General features: G+C 44.1%; 1 protein-coding gene across 2 annotated transcripts in view; it reads left to right on the top strand.

Annotated features, from left to right (window-relative positions):
* Positions 1-11,181, top strand: part of CLPB (ClpB homolog, mitochondrial AAA ATPase chaperonin) — a 193,253-nt gene that overhangs the window by 94,705 nt on the left and 87,367 nt on the right. The gene's annotated exons all lie outside the window — the stretch shown is intronic.

Raw genomic sequence — 11,181 nt, 5'->3', positions numbered from 1 at the left:
GTAAGAAGGCCTAAGATGGTAGCATGGGATAAGGGAAGAGCCAGCCCTCTGCCTTTGATTACTAGGGTCCTGGCTCCTCCCCAGACTTCCCCAAGGACCAAGGCCAAATATTAAAGAATTGAAAGGCCTGAATCTATGTGCATAAAATATTTAATTACAATGCCCTTGGCGTATGGCATTTGGCTGTGATGAGGCCTCCAGTGAATGGAGGTTGAGTTTGCCCAGAGTCTGATTTTTCCCTAGCTCTGATTTACTTTTATACCTCCCCCATCTCCTTAATTCACTTTACCAAGACAGCAGAAGGCAGACATCTAGCATAGGGAACACAGGTCAGTGGGGAGCAAGAAGGGATGGAACTTTATCAACATGGTGAGCAACACACCAACCTTGTTCCTTCATGTTGTCATTCATATAACGCTTGGTACACAAAACATCCTTTTACATCTAGTATCTCATTTGATCTCTTGTGAGAACCCTGCGCAGGAGGCAGAGCAGAGCTTGTCATCCTCATTTTATAGAGAAAGAGACCAAGTTTCAGAGAAGGAAGGTGCCTTGCCCAAGGTTACACAGCCAATAAATGGGAGGAGTTTGGATCAAGCCCAGGTACCTTGATTTTCAGTTCTGTGCTCTTTCCAGTGTACTGTCTCAGAAGAGGGGACAGTAGGACACAGTTTGGAACTCTGCCCCTCCTGCCTTTTGCTTTTACCACCCAAGGATACCACCCTCTGCTCTTGCAGGTTACTGTCTTGGTAATATTAACTCTGGTCTACAAACACTCTCTGGGAATCTCACATGCTCTCTAAGAGTGTTGGTAAACTCTGAATCTGTGTCCCTAGCCAGGGCCCGGCAATATTTCAGCAGAGAGGAGCGTCCTTAACACAGGCACTCTCTTTCTTAGTACGGCACATGGCCTCTCCAGGATTCTTGTCTCTTTCTGTTAATTCCGCATAGCTGATCCACTCGCATGTGCTGGAGGCCTTCCTCTGATTGGGTGCCACTGCAGCTTCTCCATTTGTTATCTATCCCTCCCTATAATTACATAACTAGCCCACCTTTTTTCATCATCTTTGATCTTCGTGGTGTCTTACACTATTTCTTGTGCGCAGGTCTACACTGGTAATAAAAAGAACCATGTGCTGTACTGTGTGAACCTTTATATGGGACTGGAACCACATCTTCTGACTCCACGTCCAGCACTGTGCCCCTTCCTTAGTTTTTCAGGGAAAACAAATGCAAACGCATTCTAAAGTATTTGAATTTAAAAAAAAATAGGTCAGTATAAGAGGAGAAGGAGACATACATGGCTACACAGCATTTTATCTGAAAATCTGAGCTGTCCTACAAAAGTAAAAAAATTCTTCATGCCCTTTGACCTCAATACCACTCCCTCCTGGAGATACCCCAGTGAGGCCAGAGACAGAGAAAGCCACATGTATCCCAAAATATTTGTCACACCACTTTTTGTGGTAGCAAACAATTGGAAACAGACCAGGTGCCTGTCAATTGGAGAATAGCCAAACAAATATTGATATATGAATGTAACAGAATGTTATTGCATTCTGAAAAACAGTGAATTATAAGAAGTTTGGAGAAACTTGGGAAGATTTATTTGATATAAAACTAAGGAAACAAAACCAGGAGGGCAACACTAGTGTGACTGAAAATTTTTTTTAACTAAGTAAAGGAAACAATCCTAAAATACATCAGCATTCAGATTGGTTCATCATAACACTGATGATGAAATGTTCCTCTCTTCTGTGGAGAGGTGGCAAACTATAGGTGCTGAGTGAAGCATATATTGTCAGATGTGGTAAATGTCATTTTGTTTTGTTTAACTATATTTCTTGTTACAAGAGGAGGTTCCACTGGAGTATTTGAGTATTGAGCAGTGACACGACTGTGTCTAAAAGCATCAGTAAAATTTCTTCTTTTTTTCTTTTTTTTTGTACTATGTTTGGGTTTTGGCAGGCTGCCAGCCATGTGATATGTGACATTAGGTTGCATTTCCTTGTCGCATGGTGTCCAAGATTGCACATGGTCACTGCTCCATGTTCTGCTCTGGTCCAGCAGCATCAGAGTACTGGGTTCAGTTCTGGGTGTCACACTTTAAGAAGGGACACTAGAGTGTCCAGGACAAGGCAGCCAGGATGGTTAAGCACCTTGATTGATAACATAAGGAGCTGCCTTGCAGGAACTGAAGATATTTATCCCAGAGAAGTGAAAATTTAGGGGAGGCATCTTAGCTGCCTTCAGGCATTTGGAGAAGATGGAATAGACTTACTCTGTTTGACCCCAGAGGACAGAGCTAGAAGTAATAGGTGGAAATCAAAAAGGGACAGTTGTAAGCTTGGGGTTAAGAGAAACTTTCTGACTGTTAGATCTCTCCATATTTGGAATGAGCTACCTTAGGAGGTAGTGGATTTCCCTCTATTCAAGCTGTTCAACAGTGGCCTCTTGCAGGAGGGGGAAATTATTTTTCAGGTGTAAAGCAGACAAAAGAGCCCAACTCTGAAATTCTTTGATCCTGAGAAGCCCGTTAGTGAGAGAGGGAAGAGGAAAGGGGCAAGTTGTGCAAGAACTCTTGAAGATGGCTTCTACCTAATAAGCAGTCATCTCTGATGGGGGAAGATTAAGCTCCAAAGAAAGCCTTGCCTTGACTGGTTGCCAGTGAATAGCACTTGTCTTGTTCATGATTTCCCCTGTAGGCCAAGTCAGAAGACAAAATGACTTGTTCGTCTAGTCCCCTGACTTATAAAAGGAAACCAGTTCTTCTGTTCCCCAAAGACTTTTGGGAATAGAACTGGGCACAGAACTCAATACCCAAGAGGTGCCCTTCTCTCCCTCCCTTTACCCTACCCCATTGACTTCAGAGTAGGAAGTGCAGAGGCAAAGTCCTTCCTGGCACTTGCCCTGGCCCAGGCCTCCTGGTCACTGGAAACTCTTAAGTCCTAGCAGTAAGCCTGTGGTTTCAGGGGTCATCCTGTGTATCCTCTGCCTGACCAGTAACCCCAGATAGAGCATCCTCAACACGTGGTCTTTGCCTTTGGAAAGACCTGATTTGGTGATGGGAAACTGCTGCCTCCCAAGTCATGGCATTGTCTCTGAGAGGAGGCACATCCCTGGGCCAAGTCCCATGCCTCAGGCCACTCCAGATAGAGCATATATGTTAGGGCAGAGAGTACTTTGGCCCAAGACTGTTTGACCCAGCCATAGTATCCATAAAAGCTGATTGAGCCCCTCCCAAAGGCAGGTGCTAGAAAAGTGTCCCAGAGCTATATTGTTCTTGTCTTTTTTGTTTTGTGGGAAGTTTTCAGGAAAGGCTTTTGTGGGTGAGGGATACCATAGCCCTTTTCTGCTAATTGATATACCCCTATTCCCCAGGGCTTCATGTTTCATCCCCTTTCACACTATCTCTTCTATGTCCTCCATTCCCCCCTGCCCCCTTCACAGTATCTCCTCCTGTATCTGCCTGGAAGTTGGTTCTGAAAGAGAACCCGCTCCCCTGGGCTGAGATCGAACACCTTTAAAGCAGTTCAGCCACGGTGTCTTTTGTAAAGCAGCTCCCTGCCGAGGCCAGCCCCATTGACCCAAGCCAGGGGTATGCTTCCTGTTTGCTGACATGGAACAGATGCCCCCCAGCCTACTAGCCCCCCCGGCCTTTCTACTTCCCCCCACCTGCTTTCTTCCAGAGTGTCCATTTACACACACCACCACCACCCCTCCCTTATTCCCTCCCTCTTGGCTTCTCCCAGCCCCAGGCCAAAGCCATTAACTATCCAGCTCTCTCCCTCCCACCCCCTTCCACCTCAGACAAGTGGCCATCAGTCAGAATAGTCAGGGCTACCAGCAGCCAACCTCTCCACCCTGACCCCTGCCCTCTGTGACCCTGCAGGCCTCTCTTCATGTTTAAGAGAGAGGCCCTTTTCCTATTCCCTCATCCTTTAGAGTAAGGCTGCCATTGATATTTCCAAAGGGTCCTTACCAGCAAGTAGTAATGGGTGGGAGCAGAAGCATTTATCTTAGACTTTTGAAACCATTTTGGGGATCTTAGAATCAAATAATCTTACTTTCAAAGGATATTAGAAGTCATTTAGTCTAGAAACTGATCTTTCATGATCCTCCACTCCTAGTGTCTTAGAACACAGGGCTCCTCAGAGGGCATCTGGGCCAGTCTCACAATCCTTGCACACATCCCCTCAATAGCATCCCTAACAGGTTAGGAAAAGGAGCATGCTCCGGTGCGATGAGTCAGGAAATCTGGATTCACCTCCTGGCCCTACTGCTTAGTTCTTGTGTAATCTTGGGCAAGTCGCTTAACTTCCCTGGGCCTCAGTTTTCCTCCTCTGTAAAATGAGGAAGGTGGCCTAAATGATCTCTGAGGTCCTTTTGTAATGCTAAAGCCTTTAGGGAGCTTAGAACCACAGAATCTGCTGTCGTGCATATAGATTTGGTCACATCGCAGCTCTGCTCAGAACTGATAGCTCCCTGTTGCCCGCTGAGAGAGGTTCAAACACCTGACACTCAGAGCCCTCTACAATCTGGCAGCACCCCCCCTTTCCAGTATCCTCTCATTCACATGTTCTAAGATCCAGTCAAACTGCTCACTCTTCTTTCCTCATGCTCCTCCTTGTGCTTGGAAGAGAATGCTCCTCACTCTCTTTCCTCAGTTGAATTCCTCCTACTCAGCCTTTAAAGCCCAGCTCAAAATTCATTCCTAGAAGCTTTCCTTGCTCCACTCTGGTTGGTAATGATCTCTCAAGACCTCCCATGGTACTTTGTTTACCTCACACTAATGCACATATGTACTATTGTATATTGCATTTATCTGTTTATGTTTTATCCACCTCCCAAACAATTTTTTTTGGGGCAAGGACCAGGTCTCACCTAAACTCTGCAACTCTCCCAGCACCAAAAACAGTGTCCTGCATACAGTAGGCTCTTAATGAGCGTCTGAATGCAATTGAAGTGCTGTTTCCAGGACCCTGTGCTACCAATGATGAGACAAGGGAAAATGGAATCACGGGATTTAGAGACAGAAGGAACTTTAGAGTCCTTCATTTTACAGAGCAAGGAATAACCAAGAGGCCAGTGTCACTGGAGCTCGGAGTGTATGGAGGGGGAGTAAGACTGCTGGAGAGGGGCCAGGTTGTGAAGGGCTTTAAATGCCAGACTACAGATTTTATTTTTGATCTTGGAGGTAATAGGGAACCACTAGAGCTTATTAATGTTTACTTATAAAAAACTTCACCTGCTTTTGGGGCCCATTTCAGACACTGCTTCCTTCATCTTCCAGGATTCCCACCTTATCAGTCCCTCCCCCCACAAAAAAAGTGATCTTTTCCCACCTCTGAACCCTGTACACAGTCTTTTGTCCATATCTCTATAGTATTAGTACACTGTGACATGTATTGTCAGTATTGTGGCCATATTTTATTCCCCACATCCACTCACTTTCTGACCCCATTCTCCTCAAACTAGTCTATGAATTCTATAAGGAATAGGACTATGTATCATTCACTTCTGCCTTCCTACGGCAGACTCAAGAACAGGGGACGTAGTACACATCCATAAGTTTGTGCTGACCGAATAAAACCCATGAAACAAAATAAACAATAACTCTCAGTCCTATGTGTGCCTTTTCCACGTCTGCTTTGACAGTGGCAAACAGAGGCCATCGCTGGTTCCTCAGTTTAACCAGTGTAAATCAGTTGCCACAATAAGGAGGGCAGGAGAGCTTAGTAACCATTTCAGCCAACATACACACTTGATGTCTTCTTGCCAAGTAGAAAGATATGTGCAAACAAGAATAACAACACTGTTTTAGAAAACAAACTCCATAAAACTTGACAGAGAAAGATGGTGTCATCTTATGAAACAGCAAGAACAGTAGAGGGGGAAAAAACCCAATTTATAGGAAGCTTGGTGAGAGATTTAAAGAGCATTCATTTAAGGATAAAACTCGAGAGAGGACAACCAATAGAGGAAAAATGGAAAAGATTCTCAATGTTTCTATAACAAACTTCTCCATCAGTAACTGCTAACCCATATGCCTATTTTCTTATCTCTTAAAAATCTTTTATGAAGACAGTCTATACACATATTGAAGTCATTTTTGATGAAAGTATGGACTTTCAGTTTTATTGAACAAATATTTATTAATGCTTACAGTGTGCAAAGCAGCGTGCTTAGTTGCTGGACATGAGAAGACAGAACTAAAGTGTCCCTTCTCTGAGGTGGTTTACATTCTAGGATGGGTGGGCATAGGGGCGATAATATATCCAGAGCTAGGTAAATACAAAATATTCCAGGCTTGAAGGGGTGACAGGGGGAAGGAACAGCTTATGCAAAGGCACAGAAAGTCATAGGATCAATGATTTATAGTTGAAAAGGAACTCTAAAGCCATCTAGTCCAGCCTTCTCATTTTACAGAAGAGGCACCTGAGGCCCAGAGCAGTTCAATTAACAGACCTCTGTTTGGTGTTCAAAGTCCTTCATAAGCTAGCCTCCCATCTTTCCAGTCCTTTTACATCTAATACCCTCCTCATCTTCTTTAGTCCAGTGACACTGGCCTCCCAGATAGTATACAAACAAAACACTCTACCTCTTGGCATTCTCTCTGGCTCTTCCTCATGCCAGAAAGCTCTCCCTCCTCATCACCACCTCTTAGGGCTTCTCTTGGCTTCTCAAGTCCCAGCTCCAGTCCCACCTTCTACAGGAAACCTTGCCCCACACCCTTAATGCTGGTGTCTTCCCTCTCTTGATTATTTCCCATTGATCCTGTATATAACTTGTTTGTACATGGTCGTTTGCTTGTTATCTCTCCCATTAGAATGTGAGCTCCCTGAGAGCATGAAACATCTTTTGCCTTTCTTTGTATCCCCACTATGCTTAACATAGTGCCTGGAACATCAAGGGCCCTTAATAAATGCTTGTTGACTGACTGACCAAAGTCAACCAGGGCAGTAAGTGACTTTGAACCCAGGACCTAGGACTCTAAATCTAGCACCCTTCCCACTGCACCGTACTGCCTCCTGAAGAAAGAGATGGGAACAGTCAAATTACATTTATAAGTAAGGAATGTGATTCCCAAAGAAGTTTAAGTGACTTGCCCAAAGTCGCAGGTAATAAGTGGGAAAGATAGGATTCAGACTCCAGTTCTCTGACTCTAAATCTGGCACCCATTCTTCAAAATCCAGAAGCTCCTTGGATTTACAGAAGAACATAGACAAGTTGAGCAAACCGATAACGTCCATCAAAGAACCAAGGAAGGATAAACCAATAGATCTCTTCAACACACCTGAGATTCTCTTATGCATTTGGGGAAATTGAGTCTCTACTCTTCAACTCCCTCAGTTCTTCTGTCTATAATATTGTGCTCTTCCTATTACATGATACTGCCTTCTCTTCTCATTGTCCCCCCACTTGCCCTCTCTTAGTTCTTAACACCCTCCTTCTCACCTCCCCATCTCGGCTCTGTCATGTGGGCTTCATGAAACCCGACCCTAGCATCCCCTGACCTTCCCATTTGGCTCCCTTCTCACCTACCTACCACTAGGGTCCATCTTCCTCTTTAACCTGTCTCATTTGAGTGAGTATAAAGTTCTCAAATTCCCCACCCTTTCTAGCTTCTCAGTTCTGACGTTCTTCTCTTTAGCAAAGAGTTAGTTTGCTCTCAGGACCTGGAATCTTCTACATCACCCTTGACCTCAAACTCTGTTTTCTTTCTCATGTTCCACTTGACTGGCTAGCTGTCTGGCTGTTCGAACAGATGCTGGGGAAATGCATCCTTCTCCTATGCCCTATGTCTGTTAAAACCTCCAATTTTCTGACTTTTACCAACAGAGTGAAAGGGCAGAAAGACACTTGGACTGGAACCTCGAGAGCCTGAGCTTCAGTCCAGACTTTGCAGCTGACTCACTGTATCATCTCAGGCAAATCTCTTCTGCTTTCTTGACCTCAGAGTTCTTTTCTGCCAAATGGCCCTCAGGTCTCCTTCCAGCTCGGATGAGGTCGGATGTTCTGTGATCCTATCATTTTGTCATCTGCACTGTTGTCAAGGATATCCCAGATTCTCAGTTAGTCATCACTCCCACCCCCTAGTTAATTTAGTTTGTAAATCCAAGTTTTTCCATTTCACAGTGAGCTTTGTTTGACTAGAGCCTCCTGTATATTTTCCTATGACTTTATAACTTCCCTGGCTAGTTCTGCCTTTCAGGGCTAAACTGAATATGCCTTTTCTCTGCCACATAACAACCTTGACCTTGCAATAGAAAATCACAGAATTTGAAAAGTGGAAGAGCCCTCAGAGGCCAACTAGTCCAAACCCATACACAAAAGGATCTCTACTGTATCCAAGCTAACAAGTGGTCATCCAGTCTATTCTTGAAGACCTTCGAGGAGGGGGACCCCACTGCCTCTCACATCGGCCCCTTCCACTTTTGGACAGTTCTGGTTGGTGGGAAGTTCAAGATAACAATTACGTCCCTCCCGTCAAATCTGTCACCTAGGTCCTCACACAGGATTATCAGGCCTTTGCTAATGCAGCCTGAGAAGATGCGAGCTTTTTGACTGATAGGTCTCAGTGCTGACTTTTTTTTTCACTTGCTGTTCACTAATACCCTCAGATCTTTTTCACATATACTTATTCTAATAAAGGGGAAGGGAGCAAACTTTTATTAAGCTCCTACTACATACCGGGCACTGTACTAAGCACTTTACAAATATTTCATTTAATCCTCACAACAACCTTGGGAAATAGATCCTGTTATTGTCCTTGTTTTATAGTTGAGAAAACCGAGGCAAACAGATTAAGTGACTTGTCCTGGATCACACAGTCAGTAAGTATCTGAGACTGAATTTGAACTGGAAGTCTTCCTGACTCCAGGCCTAGCACCCTATCCAGTGTACCATCTAGCTGCCTCTGGTTCTGAATTAAATGAAATATGAGTATCAAATCATATAATACAGGTAGGAAATGTACAACCACTGGGGAAAAAGATCCCCATAGACCAGAGTAGTTAGAATAGGCTTCCTGGAAGAGATGGAATTCCAAAGGCTAAGTAGGATTTTTTTGAGATTAGGAGAGGATATTCCAGACAGGGGAAGGATTTTAATAAAGCCAAAAAGTCTGGAATGAGTCTGTTGTGGTGATGGAACCATGAAGCAATAGGCCCACGTAGAATTCGTGCCTCATTGCCTCCATAGTGCCAGCCCTCAGTGGGCTCCTACAACCCTTCCTGTCTGTTTTTTAGATGAGTAAATAAAGCAACATAAAAAGGCTGGTGGCACAACCTTATGCATTAGTAGTTTTTTGTTTGTTAATAGAAAAAATGGATTCAGGCTTTCAAAATTTAAGTTTAAGCTTTATCCTAAGTGTTGTCCAGTGTGTTTGTTCTAAGTTTTGTCTTCATTTGCATAATTGCTAAGTATTTCTGTTGTTCCACTTTATTCATATCATAACACTTTGTACACGGCTTTGCATGTTACTTTGTATTATTCATGGCATCACTCCATTACATTCATATACCACAATTTGTTCAGCCATGCTCCAATAGTGGGAGACACGGTTTGTTTCCCATTTTTTCCATTACAAGTGATACTGCTATTTAATATTTCCTTACAGATTTGTCTTTCCCTGTTGTCAGTGACCTCTTTCGGTGGTATAAATGCAGTATTGAAGTTATCACATCAAGGATATGAATAGTTTTATAATTTTTATTACGTAATTCCCAATCAGTTTCCAAAATTGTTGGATCAATTCCAGCTCTACCAGCAGTGACTTAGTGTCTCTGTTAAGTCAGTTTCCCTCTGTAGGCAGGCCTCAGTTTCCTCCCCTGTAAAATGATCATAGGTTCTTAACTTACAGTCTCATGGACTACAGAGAGTCTTTGGATGTGGTCCATGAACTTGCATGAGGGGAAAAACAATCTTTGTTTTCACTAATCCCTAACTGAAATTTGGCATTTCCTTAAGTTTGAATATAGGCAGCAAAAATTATTCTGAGGAGGGGTCCTCAGACTTCACCAAAAAGGTGCCTGACACCAAAAGGTTAAAGACCATGGGACCAGATTATCTCATCGGTGCCTTCAGACTCCTAACTTAAGATGCCATGACATCTATTATTGTTTAACTACTTCCCTTTATTTGGCTTGTTTTCTAAACAAACTGATCTCTCGTAGGACAGGGGTCAGATCTAATAAGATCTTTAGGTATAGATTCAGAGCTGGAAGAGACCTTAGAGGTCCTCTGTTCCGGTTCCCTCATTTTACCGACCAGGAGACTAAAGCCTGGAGAGCCAAAATGACTTTTCCAGGGGCAGCTGGGTGGCGCAGTGGATAGAGCACCGGCCCTGGAGTCAGGAGGCTCTGAGTTCAAATCCGGCCTCAGACCAAACACTTGACACTTACTAGCTGTGTGACCCCAGGCAAGTCACTTAACCCCAATTGCCTAAAAAAAAAAAAAAAAACAAAACAAAATGACTTTTCCAAGGTCACACAGGTAGTAAACGGAACAGCCATAATACAGCCCAGATCCTGAGATAAAAAACTCGGCATTCTTTTCACTTCCACATGTTGTTCCCCTTCCCTCTCAGTTTTCTCTGAAGCAAAGCCCAGCTGGCCCTCATTTCTCCTTCTTCATGGTAAGGACAGTAGCTAAAAGTTCCAGGGAGTTGAGTCCTGTAGTAACATAAGGCCTTGTGCTTAGCTGAACCCTTCAGAAGAATTAAGCAGGTACAAGGCCCTGGCCTGAAGCTTAGCGCCTGCTCGCATTGGGCTCACCCCCATTATGTGAGACCCAGCTCTCCTGGATATTCATGATTCCCAAGGACCACCTCCAACAAGGTCTTTAAATCACCAGAAACTCAGAGCTTCACGGGAGCTTAGAGAAGAGGAAGATTAATAGTGATAAACGTGAAGTCCTGCCTTTGGACCATCTTCTTAGAAGGTTGGCATTGGTCCTCTCTGGCATCACCACTTCAGGTTCAGATCTTAAAGGACCTTTTGTGTAGGCTCCACAGCTGCGTCTTGTCTGCCATTGCCTCCCATCTACCAGTTCACCCCTATTGGGCCTTCAGANTCACTTCAGGTTCAGATCTTAAAGGACCTTTTGTGTAGGCTCCGCAGCTGCGTCTTGTCTGCCATTGCCTCCCATCTACCAGTTCACCCCTATTGGGCCTTCAGA

Source organism: Vombatus ursinus, unplaced genomic scaffold (assembly GCF_900497805.2).
Source record: "Vombatus ursinus unplaced genomic scaffold, bare-nosed wombat genome assembly UNPS02014780.1, whole genome shotgun sequence".
Classification (NCBI taxonomy): domain Eukaryota; kingdom Metazoa; phylum Chordata; class Mammalia; order Diprotodontia; family Vombatidae; genus Vombatus; species Vombatus ursinus.
The sequence above is the reverse complement of the archived record's forward strand: the minus strand, read 5'-3'. Positions and strand labels throughout refer to the sequence as shown.